Source organism: Canis lupus, chromosome 26 (assembly GCF_003254725.2).
Source record: "Canis lupus dingo isolate Sandy chromosome 26, ASM325472v2, whole genome shotgun sequence".
NCBI classification, from domain to species: domain Eukaryota; kingdom Metazoa; phylum Chordata; class Mammalia; order Carnivora; family Canidae; genus Canis; species Canis lupus.
The window spans coordinates 16,549,535-16,567,344 of NC_064268.1; the positions used below are offsets into that span (position 1 = coordinate 16,549,535).

At 44.9% G+C, this 17,810-nt stretch overlaps 1 protein-coding gene and 1 non-coding gene across 3 annotated transcripts in view; both read right to left on the minus strand.

Annotated features, from left to right (window-relative positions):
* The window catches only part of PXN (paxillin), a 66,560-nt gene extending 48,754 nt beyond the window's left edge, over positions 1-17,806 (minus strand). Inside the window, exons 1-2 of one of the 2 annotated variants that reach the window (XM_049101475.1) lie at positions 17,292-17,806; positions 14,940-15,085 (exon numbers count right to left, since the gene is read on the minus strand). The gene's annotated coding sequence lies outside the window, so the exon portion shown is untranslated. The remainder of the gene's footprint in view (positions 1-14,939; positions 15,086-17,291) is intronic. The other variant, XM_035706337.2, reaches the window with a different exon arrangement.
* LOC112677070 (U4 spliceosomal RNA) lies at positions 17,461-17,601 on the minus strand. Its single transcript, XR_003146837.1, has one exon. It is a non-coding gene; the product is annotated as a U4 spliceosomal RNA (small nuclear RNA).
* Positions 17,807-17,810: the final 4 nt, after the last annotated feature.

Sequence of the window (17,810 nt, forward strand, 5' to 3'; positions counted from 1 at the left end):
TGACTGTCTGGCTGACAGACCCATCAGCTTCGACATCTCACAGTCTGACCGGTGTCTGTCCATCCACCAGTCACCCACGCATCCGCTGGAGACTCAGGCTTGTCCGCCAGTTTGTCCGTCTCTCTCCCAGTAGGTCATCTCCCAGGAGGACCCCAAATCAGTACCGAGCAAAACAAGGAACCTTTGGAGGACCTTTCTTGGGGTCGCTCTCTGGTGCAGCCTGCAATCCAGCCTTTGAAGCCAGATTCAGTACTTTCAAGGTTGTATATCCCTTAATGTTCCACATGTCCACCCTCCCTAAAGGGAGGCTTTTCCAAAACTCTGCATGGAGCAGAGGGGAACCCACCTTAGTAAGGCATTCAAGGAAAAACTTCAAGGCGATTACACCCAGTGCCAGGCACAGTTTCCTGAAACACCCACTGCTACCCCAGAGCCCAGAGGGGCTCTGCTCCTGTGCACTCGAAAATCAGGTAATAATAACAGCTGCCATTCATGGAGTGCCAGATACTTCATAGCTACTATCAAAATTAATTCTCGGGATCCCTGGGTGGCGCAATGGTTTGGCGCCTGCCTTTGGCCCAGGGCGCGATCCTGGAGACCCGGGATCGAATCCCACGTCAGGCTCCCGGTGCATGGAGCCTGCTTCTCCCTCTGCCTGTGTCTCTGCCTCTCTTTCTCTCACTGTGAGCCTATCATAAATAAATAAAAAATAAAAATTAATTCTCAGGGCAGTCCAGGTGGCTCAGCGGTTTCACACTGCCTTCAGCCCAGGGTGTGATCCTGGAGACCCAGGATCAAGTCCCACCTCGGGCTTCCTGCATGGAGCCTGCTTCTCCCTCTGCCTGTGTCTCTGCCTCTCTGTCTTTGTCTCTCATGAATAAATAAGTTAAATCTTTAAAAAACAAAATTAATTCTCATAGAGGCATTTATTACTATCAGCCCTTCCCCACTCTTTGCAAAGGATGATGATAGTTTGTCCATTCTACATAAAAATGCTCTGTAAGTACAACTTCAAGTCTCCTTGCCCAAAAGAATCCAGCTCCCAAGATCCCAAGACCCTCTAGGTCAAGTCTTGGAGGACCCTTCCAGTCCTCCAGAAAGCAGATATTGAGTTAGAGGGGGTGGAGGGTGGGGCAGTTAACGCCCATGAAAGAGAAAGGGGAAGAAGTAGGATTGGGCAAGGACTCTGATCTGACAAAAATAAATAACCTAACAGGGGGTGCCAGAACAAAAACTCATTGGAGGAGGCCCACTGGGCAGAAGTGTTCAAGCCCCAGTACCCCCATTGTGTTCAGCCACAGGCTGGGATGCCCTGGAAGTGTAGCCTTGCCCTGAAAACCCTGTATCTGGAAGCCACTATTCCTTGATCTGGGTAACAAGATCATTGAAGGCAGAATCAAGTGGTTCACCTCTGACTGCCACATCCTCTTGTATTAAAATTCAAGAGCCAAGATTGCTCCCCATCTGGGCAGTCACGATATCTCATGCCATCCAACACCTTTAATGTATCTCTGTTTTGTAGGCACTTCTCATTACTGCAATTTACATGTAGTGGTGGGATTATTTGATAAATGTCTCTCATCCTATTAGACTAAAAGCACGTGGGGCAGAAACCGTGTCCATTAGTATGTGTGTGGCATAGAGGAGGTGCTGCTCAATATATATTTGCTGAATGACTGGTGCATTATGCCGACAGTTGGAACAGAGCAAACCATAGTGCCTTTCCTCAGAAAGTTCAGTTTAATTGAAGACACAGAAGATCAGTTGTGAAGTCACTCATTAATTCACTCAGTGGTGAGATATTTAACAGTGTCTTCACTGTACCAAGAGCTGTACTCAGGCTGGAGATACAGTGATGAATAAAATTGATATGATGCCTGCCTTCTTCGGGTTTCCAGACCAAAAAGGCAGGCAGAAGAGCAAATAGGCGTGTATGAAGGATAAATAGCCTTCCACCATTCCCAGCTGCCTAAAGCAGCATATGCAAAGCCTGTGGAAAAGACAGAGGCCATGGTGCCTTAGAAGGAATTTGCAGCATGAAATATGAGGTGGGAAGTAAAAATGGGGAGACAGAAGGGTCAGCAGAGCCATATTTTTTTTATATTGATTACAAGTTGATACAGTAACATTTAGGATATACTGGGAAGGTTTAACATTAATTTTACTTGTTTCTTTTTATCTTTTAAAATATGGCTACTAGGAAATTGTAAATTACACACATGGCTTGCATTTTGTTTGTAGTGGATAGGGCTGAGTTAGTGCTTAGTGGACCTTTATAAGTATGCTTCCTGGGGGCAGCCCCGGTGGCGCAGCGGTTTGGCGCTGCCTGCAACCTGGGGCATGATCCTGGAGACCCAGGATAGAGTCCCACATCAGGCTCTCTGTATGATGCCTGCTTCTGCCTGTGTCTCTGCCTCTCTCTGTCTCTATGAATAAATAAATAAAATCTTTAAAAAAAAATAAGCATGCTTCCTGGGATTCCTGGGTGGCTCAGTGGTTGAATATCTGCCTTTGGCTCAGGACGTGATCCTGGAGTCCCAGGATCAATTCCCACATTGGGCTCCCTGCCTGCATGGAGCCTGCTTCTCCCTCTGCCTGTGTCTCTGCCTTTCTCTCTGTGTCTCTCATGAACAAATAAGTAAAATCTTTTAAAAAACCCAATAATCATAGATTTTTTTAAAAGAAGATTAACTTGCATTGACAAGGCAGACAGACACCGCTGCTAAAACTGAATTCAGAGTTTCCAGGATAAGGAAACAGCCACCAAGAAAGCAGAGGTCCATCTAGTCTATGGAATGTCCCTGTGCTGCTCCTTCCACTCTGATGGCTATGGATGTCCCAGCACAGTAGAGTTAGGTAGAGGTTAAGTGCACATTGGTTAGGCAGAGGGACTCCTACCCAGGTTCAAACCCCCACTATACTCCTTGCTGGTGATGAATCTCTGGCCATTTACTCCCTGCACCTCAGATTTCCACCTCTGCAGAAAGATGAATACTAGCCACCTCTCAGAGTCAGTGTAGGATTAAATGAGATACTACATATTTAGTACTCAGAACAATCCTTGCTGTCAGTAAGTGCTCTCTGGCTCAGCCCTATCCACTAGAAAGAAAAAAAAAAAAAAAAACGCAAGCCACATAGGTAATTTAAAACTTTCTAGGGGCACCTGGGTGGTTTGGATGGTTGAGCATCTGCCTTCAGCTCAGGTCATGACCTCCAAGTCCTGGGATCCAGCCCCACATTGGGCTCCCAGCTTGGTAGGGAGTCTGCTTCTCCCTCTCCCTCTGCCTCTCCCCTGCTTGTTCTCCCTCTCTCTCTCTCTAAATAAGTATAGAAAGAAATAAAATATTTTTAAAAAATAAATAAAAAGGTAGAAAGCAACAAGTAAAATGAATCTTAATATATTTTATCTAATCCAATATATCCTAAATGTTCTCATTTCATCTTTATTTCTTTACTTTTTTTTTTTTTTTTAATTTCTTTACTTACTTAGGATAGAGAGAAGCTTTGCAGGGGGAGGGGCAGAGGGAGAGAGAGTGTTAGGGAGACTACAGCAGAGTACCAAGCCCACACAGGGCTGGATTCGTGACCCTGTGATCTCAACTTGAGCAGAGACCCAGAATCAGATGCCCAACTGCCTGCACCACCAGGTGCCCCTCTCATTTCAAAAAAAATTATTTTAAGATTTTGTTTATTTATTCATGAGAGACACAGAAAGAGGCAGACATAGGCAGAGGGAGAAGCAGGCTCCCACGGGGATCCCTGGGTCACTCAGCGGTTTAGTGCCTGCCTTTGGCCCAGGGTGCAATCCTGGAGTCCCGGGATCAAGTCCCGCGTCGGGCTCCTGACATGGGGCCTGCCTCTCCCTCTGCCTGTGTCTCTGCCTCTCTCTCTTCCTCTCTATGTCTATCATAATTTTTTTTTTTAATTCTCATTTAAAAAAAGAAAAAAAGAAGCAGACTCCCTGCGTGGAGCCCTATGCAGGACTTGATCCCAGAACCCCAGGATCATGCTCTGAACTGAAGGCAGATGGTCAATGACTGAGCCGCCCAGGTGCCCCTCTTTTATTTTATTTATTTCAGAGGAAAGAGAAGAAAGTGCAAACATGAGATGGGGGAAGAGCAGAGGGAAAGGAAGAAGTAGAGTTCTGGGTGAGCAGGAAATCCAAGCCACCGACTGAGCCACTCAAGCATCCCTTTCATTTCAACATTTATTTATTTGTTTCTTATTTATTTATTTATTTATTTGGACATCTGCCTTTGGCTCAGGTCATGGAATGGGGTCTTGGGATCAAGCCCCATGTTGGGGCTCTGCACTTAGCCAGGAGTCTGCTTCTCCCTCTCTCCCACTGTCCCTCCCCCTGCTCATGCTCTCTCTCTCTCTCTCTCAAATAAATAAATAAAATCTTTTTTTTTAAATTTTTTTTTTTATTTATTTATGATAGTCACACAGAGAGAGAGAGAGAGAAAGGCAGAGACACAGGCAGAGGGAGAAGCAGGCTCCATGCACCGGGAGCCCGATGTGGGATTCGATCCCGGGTCTCCAGGATCGTGCCCTGGGCCAAAGGCAGGTGCCAAACTGCTGCGCCACCCAGGGATCCCCAATAAATAAAATCTTTAATAAAAAAAAGTAAAGATCCAAGTAGAAAAAAAAAAGTATCAGAAATTTCTCACTCTTTTTGCATGTGAAGTCTTCAAAATCCATTGTATATTTTGCATTTAGAGCACATCTCAGTTTAACTAGCCACATTCCAAGTGCTCAGTAGCCATATGTGGCCAGTGGCTACCCTATGGGACAGTGCAGCTTTAAATGTGAGCTGGCATCATTATTTTTGGGGATTTTGACCCAAAAGCCATTTCCTTAGAAAACCATGCCCTGACCTGCAGTGCCCCTGTTATTAAGATCTTTTTTTAGCACCAGGAAGGCACTCCTGACAATTATAATTAAACAGTTCCTGTGCACTCGTTTGCAGCTCTGTCTCATACTTGACTCTAGACTTCAGAAAGCTAGAGACCATGTCTTAACTGTGAACTGACTGACGTTGGGAAGACAGAAGGGATTAAGGGGAGGGGGAAAGATTTAGAAAAGTAAATTCCAGGGCTTGCTATATAGACGTGGAAGTTTTCTTTATAGTAGTTGTTCATGGTAGGAAGACATTTAGAAAAAAAACAGATCAACTAAAAGATTAAAATCAAGTGTCCAGGGATCCCTGGGTGGCGCAGCGGTTTAGCACCTGCCTTTGGCCCAGGGCGCGATCCTGGAGACCCAGGATCAAATCCCACGTCTGGCTCCCGGTGCATGGAGCCTGCTTCTCCCTCTGCCTATGTCTCTACCTCTCTCTCTCTCTCTGTGACTATCATAAAAAAAAAAAAAAAAAAAAAAAATCAAGTGTCCAGGAATGCCTGGGTGGCTCAGCGGTTGAGCGTCTGCCTTCAGCTCAGGGAGTGATTCCCAAGGTCCTAGGATTGAGTCCTGCATTTGGCTCCCTGCATGGAGCCTGCTTCTCCCTCTGCCTGTGCCTCTGCCTCTCCCATGAATAAATAAATGAAATCTTTTTTTTTAAATACATGAAATCTTAAAAAAAAAAATGTCCATAATTCCCTCCCCTTGGGCAGCCCCGGTGGTGCAGCGGTTTAGCGCCGCCTGCAGCCCAGGGCATGATCCTGGAGACCCTGGATGGCGTCCCACATAGGGCTCCCTGCATGGAGCCTGCTTCTCCCTCTGCCTGTGTCTCTGCCTCTCTCTGTGTCTCTATGAATAAATAAATAAAATCTTAAAAAATATATATAAATAAAATCTTAAAAATAATTCCCTCCCCTCAAAAAAAAAAAATCTTGAAGTACATCCTTAATTATTTTCTGGAGATCAGTTTCTAGGTGTGGAAGCGCTGTTTCAGAGGTTAAGTGTACTGTTGCTGTTGGTTCTTTTGCTGGGTGTTGACAAAGTCCTGTGCAAACCAGCTGTGTCCAGAGAAATGTATAACCGATTATTTCATACACATTGACCTGCACACAATACTTTAGGGTGACCTCATGAAGAAATCCCCCCAGATGTGGTACAAGGACCACCAGGGGAATGAGAGATGTATAAATGGTATATAAGTGGAGATTTCTTATTTTAATAATTATATATTCACATATGTTAGAAAAATACCTAAGTAACCCATAAAACCAATAAAGCTATCCCTTGAATAACACAGGTTGGAAGTGTGCAGGTCCACTTATATGGGGATGTTTTTAAATAAATTCAATATTAAAGAAGTGACTGGATTGCTCAGTTGGTTAAATGCCTGCCTTCGGCTCAGGTCATGATCCCAGGGTCCTGGGATTGAGCCCCACATCGGCTCCCTGCTCAGCGGGGAGCCTGTTTCTCCTTCTCCCTTTGCCCCTTCACTCCTGCTCTCTCTCTCTCTCACTCACACTTGCTTCCATTCTCAAATAAATAAATAAATAAAATCTTTAAAAAATACAATATTATAGTTTAGGAAGAGGCTAAGTTAAATAAAAAAGTGAGTCATTTACAGAGAAATATATAGTAAGTTACAGCACAGTGGGTTTTCAGTGACAGCAACACTCATGGAGTTTGGGACACTTCCTGATGTGCAGCCACTCCTCAAAAGCACAGGTTAGTTGAAGGAGTCTAGCTGGGGCAGAGGAGCACTCCGGAAAAACTGGACAATAGAACAGAAAGTGAGACCTCAGCTGGAATCCCGACCTCCTGTTACCAGTCTCCGCCATAAGGTGGGGCAATGGTGAGGATTCTGCTCAGTAACTGACACTCCGTATCTGCCTGGGAAGGGAGGGATTTTACACCAAGAATTGTAGGGGCAGGAGGGATCCCAAGAGACTATCAGTCCTTCTGTGGGTGAAACGGGCTGGATTCCCTCCAAAGCTGCTCCACATTCAGTGTCCCCATGGCAGCTAAGATCCCCACATGTTGACAGGTGCACACTGAGAAGTCATTCCCAATCCTCTCTGTCCTCCTTTATACATAAGACACACCTAATCAAGTGTACTAGTTCAATGGGCTTTGACAGATGGATATACCCATGTAACCACCAACTCAATCAAGACACAGAACATTCCATTGCTCTTTCTTGTCCTTGGTTTTTGATCCCCTGTCCCCTGACTGCTGGCCCCAGGTAACCACTGATTTGTTTTCTGTGACTATAGATTATCTTTGCATTTTCATTTTCATTTTCTTTTTTTTTTTTTCACGATTGTATTTATTTGAAAGAGAAAGCACGAGTGTGGGGGTGGGACAGGGAGAGGGAGAAACAGACTCCCCGCTGAGCAGGGAGTCCCTGGGATCATGACCTGAGCAAAGGTAGAGCTTAATTGCTTAACTGTTTGAGCCACCCAGGCGCCCCTGCATTAACTTTATAATGCTTTTATGTAAATGGAATCATACAATATGTATTCTTTCGCTCTTTTTTTTTTAAAGATTAATTTATTTATTTGTGAGAGACACAGAGAGACAGGCAGAGACACAAGCAGAGGGAGAAGGAGGCTCCATACAGGGAGCCCAGTGTGGGACTCGATCTTAGTACTCCAGGATCACACCCTGAGCCAAAGGCAGACGCTCAACTGCTGAGCCACCCAGGCGTCCCTCTTGCTCTCTTTTTTTGCAGGGTGTGTGGACGCCTGGCTTCTTAGGCCTCAGCATGTTCACAGGATTCATCCATGTCATGTGTATCAAGAGTTTGCTCCTTTTTATTGCTGAGTAGAACTCCTGTGTATAGGTTCTCCACTGTCCTGTTGATGGATATTTGGGTTATTTCACCAGTTTTGGCCTCTGTGAATAAAGCTGCTATGAATATTCATAGAGAAATCTTTGAGCGGACATATGTTGTCATCTCTCTCAGGTAGTCACCTAGGAGTGGAATGCCCAGGTCTCAAAGTAATGTCTAAAAAATGTACATGGTCCAGGGTAGCCCGGGTGGCTCAGCGGTTTAGTGCTGCCTTCAGCCCAGGGCATGGTCCTGGGGACCCGGGATCGAGTCCCACGTCGGGCTCCCTCCATGGAGCCTGCTTCTCCCTCTGCCTGTGTCTCTGCCTCTCTCTCTCTCTCTCTCTCTGTGTCTCTCATGAATAAATAAATAAAATCACAGCTATGAGTCTCTTTCTAGAACGTTCTTCCCAGTTCTTGTTCCTGCTCATCATTGAGATCTCACTTCACAAGTCACTTCTGTGGATCCTGGACATGCTATCTACAACCCCTCAACCTCCATGTCAGACCCTATATCCCTTTATGCCAGCTTATTTTATTTACTTTCACCTTTTGACATTGTGTTCTGTGTTTATTTGCTTATCTGTTGATTATTTGTCTCTCCCTCCCCCAATAAAATGTCAGTGCTATGAGAAGAGAGGCCAGGCTTATCTTCTCCACCAGTGTCTAGAATGGCAGGTGTTCAGTAAATATCATTTGAAAGAAGGAAAGGGGGGATCCCTGGGTGGCTCAGCGGTTTGGCACCTGCCTTGGGCCCAGGGCACAATCCTGGAGTCCCGGGATTCAGTCCCATGTTGGGCTCCCAGCATGGAGCCTGCTTCTCCCTCTGCCTGTATCTCTGCCTCTCTCTCTCTCTCTCTCTCTCTATCATGAATAAATAAATAAAATCTGGGATCCCTGGGTGGCTCAGCGGTTTGGCACCTGCCTTGGGCCCAGGGCACAATCCTGGAGTCCCGGGATTCAGTCCCATGTCGGGCTCCCGGCATGGAGCCTGCTTCTCCCTCTGCCTATGTCTCTGCCTCTCTCTCTCTCTGTGACTATCATAAATAAATAAAAAAAAATTTAAAAAATTAAAAAAAAGGATGTTGTTTTAAAAAATAAATAAATAAATAAATAAAATCTTAAAAAAAAAAAAAAAAAGAAGGAAAGGCTGGGACACTGAGGCATAAAGAAATATATTGCCTGGGCTGTGGGGTTAGTTGCATCTGGATGAGAACCCCAGCCCCAGTCTCTCTGCTCAATCACACACCATGCACAGAGTTTCCCAGGATTGACAACAACCTCTCAAGTAGAGGGGTCTTAGCTACAGTGCTGTTTTGTTTTAAGATTTTATTTTTAAGTAATCTCTATACCCAACATGGGGTTCAAATTCACAACCTCAAGATCAAGAGTCACACACTCTACTGACTAAGCCAGCCAGATGCCCCTGCAGTGCTGTTTTTAAGAGCAAAAGACTGGAAACAACCCAAATGTCCATCCACAGGGGAATGGTTAAATAAACTACATAAGGTCCTACAACGGGAAACTGTGCAGCCACAAAAGAGATCTGGGAAGATTATTATGTACTAATATGAAACAGTTTCCAAGATCTAAAAAAGAAAAAAAGAAAGAAAGAAAGAAAGAAAGAAAGAAGAAAGAAAGAAAGAAAGAAAGAAAGATGAACAGTGTGTGTAACATGTGCATCATTTGTGGGGGAAAATGGGAAAAATATATTTGTTTATAAGCTGCTGCTATATGCTGGAGATACCTGTAAGAATACATAAACACTCCTGTTAACTGGCAGGCCATCGGGGTGGGAAGGCGATTTCACTAAATACCTTTTTGAGTCTTTTGAACTTTTTTTTTTTTAAGATTTTATTTACTTATTTGAGAAAGAGAGCTAGCATGAGCTGTGAGAGGCAGAGGGAGAAGCAGACTCCCTGCTGAGCAGGGAGCTGGACAGTGGGCTTGATCTCAGGACCCTGGGATCATGACCTGAGTCAAAGGAAGGGGCTCAAATGACTGAGCCACCCAGGTGCCCCTTGAATCTTTTGAATTTTGAGCCATATATGGGATTTTATGTATTCCCATAATGAGTTGATATTTTATTTTTTTATTTTTATTTTTTAAAAGATTTTATTTATTTATTCATAGACACAGAGAAAGAGAGGCAGAGACACAGACAGAGGGAGCAGCAGGCTCCATGCAGGGAGCCTGACGTGGGACTCGATCCTGGGTCTCCAGGATCACACCCCACGCTGCAGGCAGCGCCAAACCGCCGCGCCACTGGGGCTGCTCTGAGTTGATATTTTAAAAATAAAATTACAATTGCATTGTAAAAATGACACTGCAGACATGAACATGAAGGGGAATCAGCTGCTTAAGAGTAATTCAAGGGAAGCTTGGAAATATTTTCTGGAAAAGAATGAACACTGACCTGGTTTTTGGTGAATGGGAGGCAAGCGGTGAGAAGGGCATTCCAGAAGAAGGGGCTGGTGTTTCCAATATATGAGAGCCCCAGAGTAAGGGCAGCAAAAATGAAAGCTTCCAGCCTCCCCTGCTTATATCCCCAGAGAGTTCAGAGGGTGGATCTTCGCAGGAGCATCAGCCCTCTGGGGGAAACCCTTAGGGTCCAGGAGTCGCAGGACAGACAAAAGTTTAAACCCTGCCCTGCCACCTGCCAACTGTACAACCTTGGGCATGAGACTTCATATTTCTGAGCCTCAGTTTCCTTATCAATGAATGTGTGTGAGGTTGCAGGTCTGATATTTACTTAGCTGGGTGGTTTGAGGCAAGTGCCTTGACCACTCTGAGGCTTTGTTGCTGTAACTGTAAAATCTAGATAATAAAACATATGTTTCCCAAGGTTGTTATGCCATTTCAACAGCCAGAAACATGCAAGAAAAGGGCTGAGAAACTGAAGCCCTAATTATCATGGGAGTGGGATTTTAGGGCTGGGAAAGAAAAACACAGATTTAGGGGTATCTATCTAGTCACCAAAGAGTTGCAGAATCAAGACTGTGAATATTATTAATCATATTAATAGCTATCATTATATGATCATTATTATATTAGAATAATTATTATTGGGAACATTTATTGGTTGAAATGTGGGATGCACCATGTTAAGTCTTTTACATTATCTCATTTAATCCTTGCAAGGGATCCCTGGGTGGCGCAGCAGTTTGGCGAAAAATCTGGGGCACCTGGTTCAGTGGTTGAGCATCTGTCTTTGGCTCAGGTTGTGATCCCAAGGTCCTGGGATCAAGTTCCACATCAGGCTCTCTGCAGGGAGCCTGCTTCTCTCTCTGCCTGTCTCTGCCTCTCTTTCTGTATCTCTCATGAATAAATAAATAATTCTTTAAAAAAAATCCTTGCAAAAATCCAAGGAGGGGTTGGTTCATGCCTATTTTATAGGTAGGAAACCAAGGTTCATAAAGTTACCTGCTGGTGGCCACATGGGTACAAAGTGGTCAAGTCAGGATTCAAAGCCAGAACTTGAGAGTCCATGGGCTGGTTCATGAATGGGAGTACGAGGGTTGCATTGATGCTTTTTGGAAGGTTGGAGCTTCCCATCTGGCTTGGACACACAGCCTTAGGAAGGCCCCTATCTCTGAATTAGGAGGGAAGGCATGGTCTGGGTCTCTCACCAACCTGCTGAAATCCTTCAGGACACCAGAATAAAACCCAGTGGCTTTCCATGACCTCTAATCCCATGAGAAGACCCAGTGTAGGGGCACCTGGGTGGCTCAGTGGCTAAGCATCTGCCTTTGACTCAGGTCGTGATCTTGGGGTCCTCGGATTGAGTCCTGCATCGGGCTCCTCAGAGGGAGCCTGCCTCTCTCTGTGTGTCTATGATGAATAAATAACTAAAATCTTTTTTTTTTAATATTTATTTATTTATTCATGAGAGACAGAGAGAGAGAGAGAGAGAGAGAGAGAGAAGCAGAGACACAGGCAGAGGGAGAAGCAGGCTCCATGCAGGGAGCCCGATGTGGGACTCGATCCTGGGACTCCAGGACCACGCCCTGGGCCAAAGGCAAGCGCCAAACCGCTGAGCCACCAAGGGATCCCCTAAATAAATAAAATTAAAAAAAAAAAAAAAAGGAATAGAATAATTTGGAAGAATAGTCTCACCTACCTGTGGCTTTCTCCTCTAGTAGTGAAAGTGGGCTTATGGTGGGGGGGATCTTTGACAGTCTTTTCATATATATAATGCTTGGATATTATATGCAAAATTACATGCAGTGATTTTATAATCAGAAAAATTAAGTGGTGAAATAGAAAACAATATGTTATTTTTATTTTTTTTAAGATTTCATTTATTTATTCATGAAAGACACAGAAAGAAAGAGGCAGAGACATATGCAAAGGGAGAAGCAGGCTCCCTGCAGGAAGCCTGATGTGGGACTCAATCCCGGGTCCCCAGGGTCACACCGTGAGCCAAAGGCAGACGCCCAACCACTCAGCCACCCAGGCGTCCCAGAAAACAATATGTTAAAATCACACAGATTCGCCTTCAAACAGCTAATTTTATGGGTTTTTTTTTAAAGATTTTATTTATTTATTCATGAGACACACACACACAGAGGCAGAGACACAGAGGGAGAAGCAGGCTCCATGCAGGTAGCCCAATGTGGGACTCGATCCCGGGACTCCAGGATCATGCCCTGGGCCGAAGGCAGACACTCAACCACTGAGCCACACAGGTGTCATCCCTATTTTTTACTGTTTTACATCATATTTTACTCCAATTAAAAAAAAAAAGTCATCACAACTCAAATTATCCAGCCAAAAGAAGATTCCAGTAGACTTGAGAGCAAAATATCATATGGATATTCTAAAACTTTTCCCTTTTAAAAAATAAAAACATTATTTTGTTTTCCTTAAGCTATTTGTTCATCTCTTCTGTGGTCTTTCTTTCTTTCTTTCTTTCTTTCTTTCTTTCTTTCTTTCTTTCTTTCTTTCTAAGGTTTTATTTATTTATTTATGAGAGACAGAGAGAGAGGCAGAGACATGGGCAGAGGGAGAAGCAGGCTCCCCGGGGTTGGGGGTAGGGTGGGGCGGGAGAGCTGGATGTGGGACTTGATCCCAGGACCTCCGGATATCGACCTGAACTGAAAGCAGACATTCAACCACTGAGCCACCCAGGTGTCCTTATTTATTTATTTATTTAAATTTTCTTTTCATGCTTTTCTTTCTTGTGTTTGCCCACAAATTAGTCACCATTTTACTTACTTGCTGTTATAATTTCTAAGGAAATCACTCACACACACACACACACGCATGTACATCACATCATATGGGTCAGTATTTACCAGAGCATCAGCTGACATTCTGATCAATACAGAATTTGCCAGGGAAGCACTATCTAGTTTCCTCCAGACCCGGTTCAATACCCTGATTAGCCATCTTGGCAATCAGCGAAGGTGGAAAGAAATGGTTGGGGTGAATTTCTAAACCACATTATCAAGGGTATTTATTTATTTATCTATTTATTTTTAAAAGATTTTATCCATTCATTTGACAGAGAGAGCATAAGCAGGGGGAGTAGCAGGCAGAGGCAGAGGGAGGAGCAGGCTTCCTCCCTGAGTAGGACCATGACCCAGGTGAAGGCAGACACTCAACCAACTGAGCCACCCAGGCAGGCCCCCACCAAGGATATTTATATTGGGACACCTGGGTAGCTCAGCGGTTGAGCCTCTGCCTTTGGCTCAGGGTGTGATCCAGGGGTTCTGGGATCAAGTCCCACATCGGGCTCCCCCACAGGGAGCCTGCTTCTCCCTCTGCCTGTGTTTCTGCCTCTCTCTGTGTCTCTCATGAATAAATAAATAATCTTTTAAAAAAGGATATTTATATTGAAATTTCAGCCTCTGGGTAGCACTTCTGGCTCCTCTTGAAGTTTTTTTCAAGATTTTATTCATTTATTCATGAGAGACACACAGAGAGAGGAAGAGACATAGGGAGAGGGAGAAGCAGCCTGCACGCGGGGAGCCTGATGCAGGACTGGATGGATCCGGGACCCCAGGATCAGGCCCTGGGCCAAAGGCAGGCACTAAACCGCTGAGCCACCCAGGGATCCCTCCTCTTGAAGTTCTTAATCAATGTGGAGTCTCTAGGATGCCCCCCATTTTGCTTCCCAGGATCCTCCTTTAAGCAATTTTCACCCCCCTCTTTTTTCCATCATGTTCGCTCAGTTCTGATACATTAGCTTATCAGGGGACTCTTATCAACTTCCTGCGACCACAGGTCCTGAATGCAGGACATCCCCCAACCCCTATTCTGGGTTCCAGAGAAGGAGTGACATTAATTTATCTTACTCAGCCAGATGTGATGACTGATCAGGAAGTAGTTTAAGAAGGTGGTCATGGAAAGCAAAGGGCTTTTAGTATCAAATGGTTCCTAGGGCAAGTGTTCATTCCACAGATTACTGATGACTTTTACAGTAGAGACAGAGCAGTTACTGTCTTAACCAGGCGATTAAATTCAGCATCACAGACAGTGGAAGATGTGGTACAAAGTTCACAGAATCACCCTTCAACTTCTCTTGAATCTAATCAAGCCAGGAAGTCTTGGTTACAGGAAATATATGGTGATAAAGGAATATGTTAATCAACACCTCCCGGGGATAGGATCAGATGAAGTCAGAATGTGGAACTTCTACAAGATATCTGTCTTGGGCTTTTCAAAAAAAATATATCAGTATAATGAAGGAAAGAAAAAAGGCAGACAGACTTTGTCTAGATTTTAAAAGACCACACATGGAAAGTAAAATGATGCAGCCACTCTGCCAAATAATCTGGCAATTTGTTACAAAACTAAACATGTTATTTCCCATATGGCCCAGATAATCAAAACTTTATGCTCACACAAAACTTGGAATTGTTTTTTATTTTTTCTTCTTCTTTAGTAAGCTCTATGCCCAGTTTGGGGCTTGAACTCATGACCCCAAGATCAAGAGTCACATGCTCTACTGACTGAGCCAGCCAGGGGCCCTTGCTCACATGGAACTTGTACACAAATGTTCTTAGGAGCTTTACTGGTGACAGTAAAGTACTGGAAGCAACCCACATGTCCTTCAGTGGGTGAATGGTTGAACACTCTGGTACTTCCATAAACAGAATACTACTCAATGAGAGAAAGGAATGAACAAAATATTGATACATGCAACAACCTGGATGGACCTCAAGGATGTTATATTTGGTGAAAAAAGTTAATCTCAAAAAATCACATACCCTGGGACGCTTGGGTGGCTCAGCGGTTGAGTGTCTGCCTTCAGCTCAGGGCGATTCCCCCTCCTTCCCAGGATCAAGTCCCTCATCAGGCTCCCTGGGAGCCTGCTTTTCCCTCTGCTGTGTCTCTCATGAAGAAATAAATAAACCTTAAAAAAAAAATCACATACCCTATGATTCCATTTATATAGAACTCTGGAAAATACAAAGTCTAGTGACAGAAGAGAGTGGGGGGAGAGATGGGAGGTGGGGATAGTTTACAAAGGAACATGAAATTTTGGAGGAGCGATGAATGTGTTCACTATCTGGATCACAGTAATGGTGTCATGAGTGCACAAGTTTCAAAACTTAGAAAATTGGGTGCTTTAAATATGTGTAGTTTATTGAATGTCAATTATAACCCAATAGAGTTATTATTATTATTTTTTAAATGGAATGGGGGGAAATCCCTGGGTGGCGCAGCGGTTTGGCGCCTGCCTTTGGCCCAGGGTGTGATCCTGGAGACCTGGGATGGAGTCCCCTGTTGGGCTCCCTGCGTGGAGCCTGCTTCTCGCTCTGCCTGTGTCTCTGCCTCTCTCTCTGTCTACTGTGAATAAATAAATAAAATCTTTTTTTTTTAATTTTTATTTATTTGTGATAGTCACAGAGAGAGAGAGAGAGGCAGAGACAGAGGCAGAGGGAGAAGCAGGCTCCATGCACCGGGAGCCTGATGTGGGATCCGATCCCAGGTCTCCAGGATCGGGCCCTGGGCCAAAGACAGGCACTAAACCGCTGCGCCACCCAGGGATCCCAATAAATAAAATCTTAAAAAAAAAAAAAAAATTGGAATGGGAGGGCAGCCCCACAGGCCCAGCGGTTTGGCGCCATCTTCGGCCCAGGGTGTGATCCTGGAGACCCGGGTTGGAGTCCCACATCGGGTTCCCTTCATGGGGCCTGCTTCTCCCTCTGCCTGTGTCTCTGCCTCTCCCTCTCTATCTGTCATGAATAAATAAATAAAATCTTTATTTTTTTTAAGATTTTATTTATTTATTCATGATAGTCACACAGAGAGAGACAGAGAGGCAGAGACACAGGCAGAAGGAGAAGCAGGCTCCATGCACTGGGAGCCCGACGTGGGATTCGATCCCGGATCTCCAGGATCGCGCCCTTGGCCAAAGGCAGGTGCCAAACCACTGCGCCACCCAGGGATCCCTAAATAAAATCTTTAAAAAAATGGAATGGGAGAACGGTTTCTGTGAGAATTAAATGAAATGAAGCATATTATGCACTTTTTGTGTAGTCTGGCATATGGTAAGTGCTCAATAGTGGCTGTCGGAATTTGCCTGGTGTTCTGAATGGCTCCATCACATTTTCCTGCTTATTTTCTTCAGAGCACTGAAATAATCTGTAATTTTCCTAGCTTATCTCTTCATTTACTTATTTATGGTCTGTCTCAAGACTGAGCTCCAGGGAGCAGGACTGCGTCTAATTTACTGCTGGGGCAGTTTTCCCCAGGGCCGCCCGGAACCAACAGATGCCCTTTCACTACCTTCGCCCTTAACCACATCCTTTTGCTTACAGACCAGAGAAGTGTTTGATGGGTGTTGGCCCACGCGTGTCCAGCTGGATCTGCTATGCACAAGGGTAGGCCTCTCGGAGGCTTCTGTCCCGGGACACCCCTGGCCTCCCTCCAGGCAGCTGGGGTAGTGGAATCCAGCACACCACTGGAGGTGAGGTGACTTGGTTTCAAGAACAGCTCCTGGAACTCCACAATGGAACCTGAGTAAGTGTGCTAGGTCCATTTTCCCGGATTGCTTTAAAAAGCATTTGGATAAGAGAATTGCGCATTCTCCTATTTTTTGCAAATCTTTCAGAACAGGATGAGTAAGTGTATCGTGTCCATTTTCCCCAAATGCTTTAAAAAGTGTTTGGGTAGGGATTGCCTGGGTAGCTCAGCGGTTGAGTGTCTCTCAGGGTGTAATCTCAGGGTCTGGGACCCCGGATCGAGTCCCGCATGGGGCTCCTTGCGGAGAGCCTGGTTCTCCCTCTGCCTCTCGTGAATAAATGAAATCTTAAAAAAAAAAAAAAAAAAAAAGGCGGGGGGGGGGGGCAGCCCGGGTGGCTCAGAAGTTTAGCGCCGCCTTCAGCCCGGGGCGTGATCCTGGAGATCCAGGATCGAGTCCCACGTCAGGCTCCCCGTATGGATCTTGCTACTCCCTTTGCCTGTCTCTGCCTCTCTCACTCATGAATAAATAAATAAAAATCTTAAAAAAAAAAAAATGGGTAAGAGAATTGCACATTCTCCCACTTTCTCGCAAATCACAGCTTCACAATGGTATTGTTCATCTCAAATCAACAACAAAATAGCCAACTTACTTCTTTATTCTGCGTTGACAGTCCGCACGATGTGTAGCCAAATAAGCTGAACTTTCCCGGCGCAAACACAGCCAGGAGGAAAAGCAAAAGGCGAAAAAGCCACCAAACTACCTAGTTCATTCTCAACGCCTAAAGCTTCCAAGCTTTCTTTTCAGACAAAAATATTCAGTCTCCGTAGAGACTGTCAAAAATTGCCAATGCCGACTATATTTCAAGTCGTCATGGCGGGGTATTGGGAAAAGTTTTCAATTAGCAATAATCGCGCCTCGGATAAACCTCATTGGCTACGATACTGCCACTGCGCAAAGCTGGGGAACGTGAGCACGCACCCTGCTCCCCCACGGATGACAACGGCCTTTTCACTGAGGGTGAGCGACTGCCGGCGAGTTCGTGGATATGACGCGTTCTGCTTCCAGCAATTACATTCGAGGTCTGTCTGCACGGGAGGCTTCCTGTTGTTCGATCATCTCGTGTCGAACATTCAGATTTTGGAAACGGGAGTGCATCCGCTGCGAATGC